At 32.8% G+C, this 14,586-nt stretch overlaps 1 protein-coding gene and 1 pseudogene across 1 annotated transcript in view; one reads left to right on the top strand and one right to left on the bottom strand.

Moving 5' to 3' along the window:
* LOC128163320 (uncharacterized) overlaps positions 1-14,586 on the top strand; it is a 100,422-nt gene that overhangs the window by 84,066 nt on the left and 1,770 nt on the right. The gene's annotated exons all lie outside the window — the stretch shown is intronic.
* Positions 3,355-7,543, bottom strand: LOC128163856 (uncharacterized; annotated as a pseudogene).

The following is a 14,586-nucleotide window of genomic DNA, read 5'->3' as shown; positions in this document are numbered from 1 at the left end:
TATGGTAGAATTATCACTGCTGTGTAGAAGTAAATAACCAATTCTCATAGATAAACATGCATATACATTTGTTTTTATTTAACAACACAAATACACAAATTATTTCAATAGTGGTTGGGTATGCGTTTCATTATAACCACTATTGAAATAAATTATTTCAATAGTGGTTAGGTATGCATTTCATTACAACCACTATTGAAATAATTGATTTCAATTGTGGTAAAGGATGCGGTTCATTACAACCATTATTGAAATAAAATATTTTAATAGTGGTAGGATGTTATTCTAATGCCTATTATTCCGACTGTGCATAACACTTTCGGTTCCAGATGACAGGTGGTATGGGAAACATGACCATATAGAGGTAAATCAAAGATAATCATAATCAAAAAGGAATTCATCATCTCATGAGACTTACTTCTTTTCTTAAGAAACTCCCCTCGCAGAAAGGAAAGTGTTACAAACAGACATAACAATAGACATAAAACTAAAATGCATCATCAACCACTATTGAAATACTTTATTTCAATAGTGGTTGAAATGAAAGGTATCCCCAACCACTATTGAAATAGATTATTTCAATAGTGGTTGAAATGAATCGCATCCTTAACCACTATTGAAATAATATATTTCAATAGTAGTCGTAGTGAAGTAACCCCCAACCCCTATTGAAATAATATATATTAACTGTGATATTTATAATAATATTTATCAATATATATAGATATTCAATATACAGGGGGTTTGAATAGAAGTTCTGGCAATTTACAAGATGTTCACAATTGTGCAAATAATATACAATATCATAGGACATATGTTTGTAGAAAGAGAAATGTAAAGAAAAAAATGTACATTTTCAAAGAAAAATTAATGAAGAAATTCATTCTAAGCTACGATTGAAAAAAATGTTTTAATTGTAGTTGTACTTCAACAGTGTCTGTAAATTGATTTTCAAAATGGAATACATCCCGGAATACTATTTAAATATTTTATTTTAGTAGTGGTTGTATTTCAATAGTGGTTGTAAAGTGATTCTTCAGATGAAATACATTCCCAACCAGTATTGAAATAATTTATTTCAATAGTGGTTTTATTTCAATAGTGGTTGCAAAGTGATTTTTCTAATGAAATGCATTCCCAACCACTATTGAAATAATTTATTTCAATAGTGGTTTTATTTCAATAGTGGTTGCAACATACCACCAATACCATTAGAGATCATGTCCCCTCTCTCTCACAATTAAGCAAATGAACACAACGGCAGTGAGCCCGAGACTCCAGAAGCTCCTTTGGATCCACCAGAAAACTCTCCATGCTCTATAAGCCAGTTACCTACGTATAACCGTCTCCAACGTACCAAACGATTATCCAGCGGATTCAAGGACTTTGAAATGTGAAATCAGTGAAATACAAATTATCTAATGTTAATATTATTTCTTATGCAAAAAGTCTTAAACCTAGGTGGGTTAAAAAATGCGTGGATCCACAATGTAAATCCTTATGAAAAATTTTAATAGCGGATCCGGATAAACTCGAAAAATGGGAATACTCAAATATATGGCAACTTCGTAAAGAAGGCTTGTCGACTGCCATTCATGAATTTAACAAAAAATCTTATTGGATCAAAAAGGGGATATTCTTTAACAATGATCTTATAAATGACGACGGTAATTTTCTTTCACTCGAATACCTTTAAATATCTAATAAATATCGAATGTCGAATATCGAATAACTTTCAAGACAAATTCAATATTCATACTAATTGTTTAACCTATAATGGGTTAATAACAGCCATCCTAAAACATTGAAAGGAATTAATAAAGAATGTCCCGAGAGAAGATATATTTAAAAGCAATATTGAAAAATTAAAAAAGGTGCAAAAGGTATGAAAACATTTTTACCCTATATTTTCAGCATCTGTCAACGAAACCCCTGTAAATTTAAAACACAAATGGGAAGAGAGAATTTTTATAGAATTGTAGAAAACGAATAGGAACGATATTTTACGATTCCTCATAATGTCACAATGAACACAAAATTGATAAGTTTCCAATTCCAAATTTTACATAGAATTATGTGCACTAACTCTTGATTATTTATATTTAAAATGTTAGATACTGAAATGTGTTCATTTTGCCATGAAACTAAGGAGTCAATAAGTCATCTTTTTTATGGTTGTCTGCGTGCACGAAACATTTGGATTACAATACAGAAAAAAATAAACAACTTGTGCAATACTGATGTATGTTTTAATGCACAAACAGTAAGCTTTGGATGTATCCATGCCAATCCTGTATAAAATAGAAGACTTAATCCATTGATATTGTTAGCAAAAAGATATATTTATATTAACAGATGTCAGTATATTTTTCCCTCTACAAAATCACTGTTTAAATACATTAAATGTTTTAGATATGTTGACATATACTATCTCCATTCATTGAACATACGAAAAGAAAATGAGGTCAAGGATAGTTGGCGGATCATCTCAAAAATTTTAGTTACTTGAGTTTCCAATTTCATTCATCTTTTTATGTTATGATTGTACACGCATAGTTTGTGAATAAATTATGAAAAACATTTTTTTTTATCTAATGTTAACGGGCAGGATAAACCCCCAGTAATCAGAGGTAAGTCTGTCCTGTGATGATTTCATTGCATTTATAAGTGTTGACCTCTGTTCTGAAGTTTGTTATGAACTATCTAATTTCATGATGTGTGAAATGCATCCATGTGTAATCTATTTAGTTATTTCATGACCTTAGCCCAAATAAATATGCTTTTCATGTTTCTAGCTAGCTAGTACAGATATCAAAACAACAGACAATTATGATTCAGATATTTATCCTGATGTATATACAAACAAAATAAACTTTTGTTTGTTTGGCATAGTTGTGATGGCCGTTTGATCAAATATGCAAACATTAGATAAGTAGATGAATATCAGATAGATATCAGTTAGATATATTGTACATGTCATCAGATATATTTCATACATGTACATTGAACTCGACATGCGCCGTTCAAACAATATGGCAGCATATATCATATATATATGTACATGTAATATATATGTAATAAAAAATACTCTCTTGACCCGAGGATCCTGAAGAAAACAGTGCCCAACAGACAGTATTCTAATCAAAATTATGCCAAATGGATCACGGACACTGTCACGTGATCCATCCGCCAATACCAGGCGGCAATTTTAACAACAATGACACCCGTAGATATGATACATATGAATGTCTATACTTGGACATTCTAGATCCAGAGATAGGTATATGATATATAGATAGATAAGTGAAACGGACCCTGACTTGCCAGAGATATACATGTATCAGCCAGTATTTTTTAAGGATAGGTGAAAGAGGAAGATGTCACAAACTGACCAATAGCATTTTTCATGGAATGTATGTATATATTGTTACCCAGATCTGACAAATGCACACCATCAAATCTAAATAATTTCTTTTGAGTTATCTGGATATTTGGATATTTGATAGATGCACCATTAAGCTTTTTCAAAACAAATGTTGCAATTGCATTATGATTCTACGCCTAGAGTTTTCACCTTCAATAGTTGAATAAGACTGCCTTCAATTACTTCTAAGCAATATATGTGACCAATCAGAGTGTTTGGCAAGAGGTGTGCTATTTGAGACACTGTTAGTTTCATGAATTTTTGAATACCTTTCAGGGTATTCTAAGGGTCCTCAATATTATTACCACCGCAGTGAATTATGAGAATAGTTGGTTGTTAATTGGCTATTAACATACTTGACACAGTTGTATACAAGTACTCCCACACCATCCCCCTTCTACCATCCAACTAATGGTAAAGTGGTTTAATCCAACGTTTGACTAATTTGTGGTCTCTGCATATTTCTGTGTCCAATGAATAATAGATGAACCAATGATCCAGACTGAATCTGAAATTAATGTACGATTTAACAGCATAAAACTAGAAATAGTATTAACATGGTCTTATGTAGGGTTTGAAAGCCGAGGAACTCCATCTATCCATGTGCTTGATTTGTATTTCAGACACCACTTTTAAGTACAGGTAAGTTGCACCTCCAATCCTATATGAGTGCAACTTGATTGAATGTGTGGGTACTTCTAGGAATTTTAAAGATTTATACAGGATGGATGAAAATTGATATTTAGTCAATTGTTTAGCATTGCAGTGAGCAAACAGATGTGTTGCTTGAATGCATTGCCTAAGACTTGCCTGAAACATCAAAAAAGAATCTAGTGTTTTGGGTATTCTGATGGATGATCCGTTACCAAATTGATCTGTTTTTGAGCAACCCACAAAAACTATAAGCTCATCCTCCAACATTTGAACATGATTTCTTTCCAATGCCACTAGCTCACTTACTCTCAATAAAGCAAAAAATGCAATGAGAAATGCTGAGTGAAATAAATGTGCTATATACGAAGAAATAGTTAAATGTGGAATGGTACTGGTAATTTGTGTTAATAAAGACAGTGTCATTGGTTGTCTAAAGTCTTTTCTGCATGACCTTTTAAATCCTGCAAACAACTTTTTGACCAAAAAGGATTCTGTAGCATTATCCCAACAATGTAAATTTACAACTCAAACCAGCCATATAAGATTTTGCTGTTGAAAATGCAAATTCAGATTCCTTCATATAAGCTATAAACATTACTATATGATCTATAGGTGGTGGCCACAAATGGTAAAGAACAGCTTGAACTCTGAAGTTAAAAAATTATTGTATGCCTTGTTTATAAACTTTACTTGAGTTTTCAGATATACTGGCTTCTAACAGTTGATCTATAGTTAATGAATAATCTCCCAAAATGGAGCAGGAATGGAAATTTGTCTGCTGTAGGAGCCATCTGTCGGAATCTTGACCACCGAAAGCGAGAAATAGCATTTGCTATATTGTTATTTTTTCCCGGAACATGTATATCTCTAACCTGGATATTATAACTAAGGCTATACAATACCAATGCTCGAATCGAGACCATGACCCTGTTAATTTTTAAAGACTTTTGATTAATAATATGAACTAATGAGAGATTGTCAATATGTAACAATAACTTTTTTGCATTGAGTTGCTCCACCCAAATAAAAACTCCCAAAACAATAGGCACAAGTCTCATAAAACCAGTGTGAAGGCCAAACAAAATAACACCACTGACTGCCAAATACAACCCCACACCCTTTTAAACCTGAGCTATCTGTATAAAATTTGAGTGTCTCATCATCTTGCCATGTCAAAGATGGAAAAGGGGTTAATCCATTAAACTTTGCAAGAAATTCTACCCACATTTGTAAATCCGATCTAATTTTTCTGAAAGTTTAATGAAATGGAAAGATTTTTTTACCTCCTGCTAGTGCCGCATATACACGACGACAAAATGCTCTTCCTGTGGGCAAAACTTTAACCACAAATGCTAGTGACCCTGCTAATGACTGTAACCTTTTAACGGTGACCTATTTACAACTTAAAGCATCATTAATTTTTTTCCAAAAGATCAGCAATTTTATTTTCTGGAATGAAAATAGTTCCTGAAACGGTATCAATGCATAATCCTAAAAAACAAATAAATGTACATGGGCCTTGTGTTTTTTCTGGAGCTAATGGGATCCCTAAAATTTCAGACAACTTTATCATATGTGCCATTAACATCTCACAATCAGCTGTGTTTGCTCTACTTATAAATAACAAATCATCTAAATAATGAATTATCCCCCTTGAATTTAAACCTTTGCTGCAGCTCCCAGTGAAGGAAGGAAGAGAACATTTCATGAAATTGAGCAACCCATTGGCAAGCTTTTATCCACATGAATTTAAAAACTTGAAATCTAGCAAGCAAACATCTCCAGGACAGACTGGCAACAATCTAAAAACACTCGAAATGTCCATTTTGGCCATTAATGCACCCTGCCCATCTCCTGAATCAGTGACAAGGCTTGATCAAATGTTGAGTATGACACTGAACAATATTGGTGATCAATGTGATAATTGATACTATTACCCACTGGGTGTGATAAATTAGAAATCATTCGCCACCCACCTTGCTTTTTGGGGAGGATACCAATAGAATTACACCGCAAATTTGAAATAGATGGCAAGGAAAAGGGGCCTAAAATTCTACCCAATTTTATTTCTTTATTTATTTTTTCATGTAATTTCAACAGCATGTTCCTCTGCAGTTATCATGTCTTTTAATTTAACCTTTTTTTCTAATGCCTGTATATTGGAGCGAAAACCCATTTTTAAATCCATTTGATAAAACTGTTGCTATTTGATTGTTTGGGTATTTGCCAGTAAAGAATCGAAGATACATGTATTGATTGGAGTGCTGCCAATATCCAATAATTTATGTATTTTGCATATACATTGCAAATGTATGTCGTCCTGTGGTTTGTTGTCGATTCCTGAAACATTTTTTGTTGGAATAAAATTTTTCCAAACGAGCAGATACATTTTTGGGAATTTGATGAGATTGATTATTCTTGAAGCAGTTAATGGAGGGGTGATATGCATTACATGTAATGCACTGATGCAAATACTTGCAATATTGTTTCTGACAAACACCTTCATAATTGTAGGCATAACATTTCAAATACCTACGAGTTGTCTGAATTGACAATTGGGTTTTATTAACTGTTTGCATATAAAACAAACATAGTTCAGCATCAATAGATCCCCAGCTTAAAGGGAAGTCTACAGACTTCTTTAAGCGAAATTGCACATCATAATCCAACCAACCTGAATTGTTACTAGCTGCCCCCTTTTAATTGTTGACATATACCTTAAGAGTGAAATGGCTTGTAGTGAATGTTTTTTTAAGTATATAGAAGCATTTATATATATATATATATATATATATATATATATATATATATATATATATATATATATATATATATATATATATATATATATATATAAGCGTCCATCCATTGCGAGAAGTTTGAAATTTTCGATTCTGTATTTTTTTATTTAACCTGAAATCCCTCCCCCCCCTCGAAAACAATTTGATTTTGCATTTCTGTGCAAGGCTCTTGAAGCAACAATGTATTTAAATGAAGAAATTCTCCATTCCAAATTTTGTCTTTTAGGGCTTTGGACACATGGGATCCCAGCATAAAAGTAACGCTGTTAAATGGGTTTGGCGTGTCAATATTATTTTCTAAATAATTTTCTGTACCTTGATTCATGTTGGTCGGATCATGTGACGACAATGAACTTGTTGCGTCCGGGATGGGGTTAACTATGGGCGGCATGTTGTGCGAACTCATCCCAATCATCCCGCTCCGTGACATTCCCTGGCCTGCTTCATTTGACGCTTGTGTCGCTGGTGTCGGAGGAGCCGCTTGTGTCTGAGGAACAGCAATATTTGAGCTGTCTGCAACGGGCGGTCTCACTTAACCTCCTCGACGATTTCCTCGACGACCTCGTGCCAGTACACTATTCGAGGCAACTGTGTTTTCTCCATTTGACACGGCTGCGTATGGGCCTCTCGCCTTAGATGCCCTTTGGTTCCTTACTCTCAGCATATTATTATAATAGTATGTCGTTATGAAGTAATAAATCTCGTCGATTAAAGAGATAAAAGTTGATAGTTTTCTTGTGGATTTTTTGTGACCGACTCAGGGAACAGTTGAATATAAAAGGAAGAGCTTAACGCACACGCTCAAAAACCAGGAAGTGTGGAGTTATTTCCCTTAAATTAACATTACTAGAGTTATAGTTCTTACCCCGAAAAATATGCTTAATTGCATGAAATAACAGGGTTTATCCATATTTTGATAAATCCAATTATAGGGTCAGTTCCCTTGTACGATAATTCCTTTTTTAATGGAAAAGAGAGTATGTGTTATAGTTAACCTATTTACAATCGGTTTTCACAGCCTGTGTATCATTAATCTGGCACCATACTTGTTTTCAGTTTGTTTTTTTCTGTCAGTTGAATAAAACTTCACTACATTTATATAACGCGTTAATTGTGGTTCCATTAAGCTTGAGATTGTTATTTTGTCCGTAATGTTCTCTTTCCAGATTGTAAAATTCCCTTGCAATGGTGCAGGGGTTAGGGTTTTTTATTTTGTGGTAACTTAAAGGTCTGGAAGTCTATTTCTACCATTTACAATATTTAGCCTTTTGATGTCAGGTAGAAATAATCCAAAATTTATCCAATGATCTTTTGTAAACAATTTTTTCGAAACCTCAAAAAATGCATTTTCTCTTGAAATATTAGTTTGACACACTATAGAATTTAACAAAATAATCATGTCTAAACTACTTACGTTTTTACCGAAATCTCTACAATATGTATACCCTATTCTCCATAGCACATCTGCATCCATGTTTCATTTCTTTTTTTGCGGTTTTTGATATATTTTTTTGTTTTTGTACTGTTTCTTCTTCTTTTTTGCACAAATTTTGTGCACGCGATTTCGCGGAAACTATATAACCCGTACCGATAAAGCGCTGATTTTGTAGCTATTACGACTCATTTTGTGCACGCGCTTCTTCTCATAAACTATCAGAGATATGAATATGAAATTTTCAGGATAGGTAGACCATAGTCTGAAGTTGTGCCTATTGTTTTTGTTTTATGCCAGTGGTGCCATTCTTAAGAGCTTAAATTGGCTCACAAAATTTGGTACGAGTTTTGTTCCCTTTCCTCCAAAAGAATTCTCAGAGATGGCTCGATAGAATTTCTTGAAATTTTCAGGGGTGAAAGAAAACAATTATGTCTAGAGATTTTTTTTTTCATTTTTTTAAAAGTTCATTTCCTGTCGTCCCTTTCCTTTTCCGCACAAAAAGCTTGTGACATTGATATCTCATAAAAGAAATAAGAACTTGAGCATTCAGACTTTGTAGGATTATTGACCTATACTTGTAGACGTCTTTAAACTATTTTGTTTTGTTCGTCAAAAGTTCTAGTCGTCACCGGAAGCACTTCAACTTTTTTCTGCATTTCATTTATATCAAATTGATTTAAAATATAAATAGACCTGTGCCGGATAATTATGCCAGGGCCTAAGTGGCATTTTTTGCATCCGCTTATGAGGCAGTTTTGGAAAAATTCATACATACAATATGATAGACTTGTCTAGAAAGTATATAACCACTTTTGTTTTTTATGTGTTTCACCTGATAGGTGAGATATTTACCTTTGAAAATTAATATCCCATAGGAAACTTATAATTCCCATAGGAAAATGATTCTCCTACAGGAAATATTGACAACCTTATAAGATTTCTAAAAATTCTTGAGGAATTATATTTTTTGTAGGAGAATGGTTTTTACTGTGGGAATTTGATTCAGGCAGGCAGTTTTCCTGTAGGAATTTAATATCTCCTATCGGATTTAATTAAATCCTGTCGGAATTGAAATTCCTGTAGAAAGTTCTTGTTTTCCGAAAGGAAATTTCAAATTTCCTGTAGGAATATTGTTTTTCCTATGGGAATTTTTTTTCCTGTAGGAATTTATTTTTGAAAAGTAAATATCCCACATGACAGGTGAGTTACGATGATAACAAAGGTGGTTGTAAACTCTTAAAGCAATGATCTTTCTTGTGGCATATTTGAATTTTTAGATATATGCAGCTTAGACGGGTGCAAAAATGTCACCTTTGCACTGACATCATTATCCAGCACAGTGTTAGTATATAAGTATTAATCCTTAAATATGTCATCTATCCGATGTTAAATAAACAAAAAAAAAACATTTCCGGTGAGATAATCTCAGAAAGTCAAGTGATCAATACACGAAACTTATATAGATAATAGACATTTGATAGAAAATGCGTTAAACCGCTCTCATTTTGTCAACCATCACTTTCGATCCTCACTCAAGGGGTTTAAACAAATCAAGCTATTTGAAAGTTTAACTTTTTTTCTCTGACAATTTTGCTAAAATTGATAAACAATAAAGTGCAGTAGTCTAATGTTAAAAAAATACTAACTTTTATTTTCACTGAGCATTTCCGTTTGTCCGTTTCCTGTCAAGAGAAAAAACCAATGACTCCACGATATCAGAAAAACGGTGACAACTTGAACAACTAAACTTTGTTGGATATGTATCCGTGTTTACGTTATTTTGTTTGATTCGACGTCACTTCTAGTCGTCACTAGAAGCACTTAAAAATTATTATTTCCCTTATTTTTGTTTATTTTACATGGAATAAATATATCAGTACACATTCTTATATGTGTTACCTATACAATGTTAAATAAGCAAGCATATTCTATTCTTGGTGAGATATATCAAATATCTTAGGTACATATCCTTTTTACAAATTTGATACCCGCGAGATTTTAGTCCCTGCAATTGATTGAGACACAGATACACAATTGTTTGAAGATGTGTTTAAGTTTTTTTTGTCAACCGTCACTTCTGGTACTCATGAGAAGGGTTCAAATTGTTCATGTTTTTAACAAGTTTCACATATTTTTATTGATGTTTCATCTAGCATGATAAACAGTGCTGTACACTAGGCAAATGTACAAGAAATACCAGCTTTTATTTTCATTAATCACTTTCGTTCGTCCGTTTCCGGTCTCGAGACAAAAAACCTGGTTCCATAAGGATCTCAGATATGGCAGAGAGTGTTGATGTTTCACCATATCATATAAAACAAAATCGGATGGAAGACCAACACGTTACTCGTAACGAGTGTTAGTTTTAAATACATATTTTCAAATCAAATATTTTGTGGGTAGCACATTATAGTGGTTATTTTGTTTTATTATAAAAAGGAAACAAAGGCATTTTGTAGAGTAGTACAGTACCGATCAGACCCAACATAACAGAAAGTAAACCTTAACTAAACCCTGGGTTTACTCTCTGGATTTACTCTGGGTTTACTTCGGGTTTACTAAAGAGGACCCAGAGTAAACCCAAAGTAAACCCAGAGTGGACACAGAGAGTAAACCCCGATTAGAAGTACACCCCTGAAATCAGACGCTAGCTATGTATTTAAAATACACAAGGGACAGGAATTACAGGTAGAAGGATGGTTAGATAAGAGACGGGTCTGCTTCACACTTCAGTGCATACAGTTTACCACAAAAGCAATTTCCAAGTAAACCCAAAGTAAACCCCGAGTGCACCCAAATTTTTAAAAAGTAAACCAGAGTAAACCCCAAAAGTAAACCCAGAGTTTAGTTGGGATTTACTCTGGTGTTAGGTTGGGTCTGATCAGTACTGTATATCAAAAAAGAAAATACAAATTATCACAAAATTTAAAAATTTTACAACATAGTTATGTTTTTTAATGGTTAAAATGCTTATTTATTTCTTTAGAATTTAAAATTTTTATCTTTTGCATTTGGAAGAAAATAAGTTTATAAAGGCCAAAACGCTGTTTTTGTTCTATTACTGTTAGAACATGTGTACCCTGATTTCGCAAAATCAGCTTGATTGTGGGAAAATGTCTTTAATTGATTTTTCTTCCAACATTTTTCGAGTGAATTAGATCGTATGTTTTGAAAAATAACTGACGTGTTTATTTTAAAAAAAAAAGCCATGTGATAGAATAATTTTTGAAAAACAAGTGTGAAAACGCAGAAATGCATGCACATATACAATAAATTAAAGTGTTTAGTATTTAAAGATCAAAAACCTTGTAAATATGCATAAAATTATACACTTGTCTGCTACGTATGCAATATTACAAATTCAAAGTTTATACAATCATTCTGTGATCGATCAGTAATGATAACTAGACGCTCGTTGCGAGCAATTAGAGGTCTTTCGTTTGAGTGCACCATAAACTAGAGAATAGGGATAGTTGTTCCTTTCTACCATTTCTAAACACAATATCATTTAACCCTCTATTTGAATTTCAATAAACATATACTTATACTTAGATTATACTTAAAAAGTCACTGATTTTTGGTTAAGTTGAATTGAAAACTAGTCAAATCTATAATTTTAAATATAAAATCATAAATCTTAACACAATTAAGGAAGAAAAAAATATTTAGCACTCGGGCACATGTCCACAACTCTAACGACTGACCTTAGCGGACTTTTTTTTCAGGAATTTGGAGCCCAAAATCTCGAGAAAGTGTAGATCAATTTAAAAACAAATCTCATATTCGGAAGTTTTGGGGCGTCTCTATCGAATAAAAACATAAACAAATTCAAGTCCAAAGAAATAAAAAAGTTAAGGTTATTCATTTTCTTCCGACGACAACAGTAAGTTATTGCGAACGTTTGGATATTAGAGAGACACTGCGGTTGACGACTCTCTACAATTTCTGAAAATTTGAATTTTCTTTAATACTTTTTGAGAAAATACGTGAACAAGCAAATATATAAACTCTTTAATATCTCGGAACCGGAAGTGAGGCCTAACAATTGATCGTTATTTTCTTTTTAGAAATTTGGTGTTAAATAAGATCTGAAACTTTAATAATAATCGACCAAATCGTTTTTAAGAAATTGTTACGGAGAAAAAATGATAATAGGGGAAAAGAAACAAAGCAATAGAATGTATATAAAACTATCAGTGAAAACTTCACTCGAGTAGGGATCCACTTTAAAATGCAAACATGAAACTCGGACATGTCAATCTAAAGGACACGGTATTCAAGTGACCGTCAAGCTTTAAGGTCTTTGGGCCTCTTGTTTTCAGCTCACCTGAACCGAAGGTTCAAGTGAGCTTTTCTGATCACCCATTCTCCGTTGTCCGCCTGCCCGTCTGTTCGTCTTTAAGCTTTTCATATTTTCAACTTCTTCTCTATACCCACTAGGCCAAATTTAACTAAATTTGGTACAAAGCATACTTATGGAAATGGAATTATAAATTTAAAAAATAAAGGGCACATCCCATTTAAAAAGGGAGCTAATTGGGAAACAGTGAGTATAGGGTGTGTGTCTTTAAAAATCTTCTTCTCCAGAAATAGTAATATTTACACCAAAGCTTATATATAGAGAAAATTCTAAATTATAAGAATCGTGACCATTGGACCAAGGGCACATGGCGGGGTTCAAAATTTCACACAAAATACATAGAAAAAATGTTTAAAATTTTTTTTTTCAAGAACCACTGCAACAGAAATGCCAATATTTTTTTACAAAAGCTAATAAATATAATGAATATTCTAAATTGTAAAAATCTTGACCCTTACACCAATTGCAAAACTGGGTCACAGGCGGGGTTCAAAGTTTAAGATAGAAATACATAGAATAAATGTTTACAAGATTTTTGTTCAACTAATCCAATAAATTGTGCACCAAAAAACAAAACTGTGTCTCTCTAATTATTGTCAACTCATTGCATAAGTATATACATGTTAGTTTGTTTAATCAAGAAATGACGGATGAATATGATAAGGTGTGAAAATTCACTAAATACTATTTTATCCCTTACGTGCCCGATTAAAATAAAAATCAATACGTAAATTAATTTGTTGTCGGGCACGGTCTCCAAAATAATTGTAAGCGATATTTCTAGTTGCAATAAAGTTTAACATATATGCATGCATTAACATAACATCCCTGACAAACACTGGGGCACAAAGAGGGGTTCAAAATTGAACATTTTAAAAAAATATATAGGAAACGTTTTAAAATGTTCTACTCGAGAACTACAATGTTACGATTTTTGGAATTACTATGCATGCATCCTTGGCTTATGTAGATTTTTAATTGGTAAAATCGTGATCCCCGGATTAATACTCGGCTCCAAGAGGGGTCAAAGTCTAATATAGAGATATACAGGTAACTTATCAAAAAACATCTTCACGAGAACTAGAATGCTACAATTTGTGAGATTATTATGCATATAACCTTGGATAATGTAGATTCGATAGTTTTAAAATAGTGACCCTTTGACTAATACTGGGGACCTAAGATGGGCTAAAAGTTTAATGTAGAAGTGTATATGGAAAACGTCTAAAAATTGATATTCTCGAGAACTACAATGCTTCAACTTGTGGGACTATGCAAGCATCCTTAAATAATGTATATTCGAAATTATAAAAGCCCTGACCCCCGATCTAATACTGGGACCCCAAATGTGTTCAAAGTTTAACATAGAAATATAAAGGGAATATGTTTAGTTCTAGAGAACTACAATGCTTCAAATTGTGAGATTACAATGCAAGCATCCTAAGAGAATGTAGATTTCAAGTTAATAAAGCTATTACTTGGACCCAAAGAGGGGTTCAAAGTTTAACATAAAAATATATATGAAAAATGTTTCTAAAATGTTTTTGTGGGAACTACAATGCTACAGTTTGTGATATTACAATGCAAGGATCCTCAAATAGTGTAAGTTCTAAACTGTTAAAGTCAATCATTAACCTTTGACCAATATTGGGGCCCCAGTAAGGGGTTCAAAGTTAAAGATAGAAATAACATTTGCTACGAAATAGAATGTTACAAGGGACTGCTGTTAAGGTGAGCGATGTGGCCCATGGTCCTCTTGTTTATTATTTTCTCGTCAGTAGACAGAGTTAATATGAAGAAATTAAAGTAATTTTACATGAATTGAAAGCATTGATATCATTAAAAAGATTATTAATCAAAATAGAAACAAAATCATCTATCTTTTGTTAATTTGATAAAGACATGTACTTGT

The sequence above is a fragment of the Crassostrea angulata genome, chromosome 9, assembly GCF_025612915.1.
Source record: "Crassostrea angulata isolate pt1a10 chromosome 9, ASM2561291v2, whole genome shotgun sequence".
Classification (NCBI taxonomy): Eukaryota; Metazoa; Mollusca; class Bivalvia; order Ostreida; family Ostreidae; genus Magallana; species Magallana angulata.
Note: the sequence above shows the minus strand (reverse complement) of the source record. Positions and strands in the feature narration are given on the sequence as shown.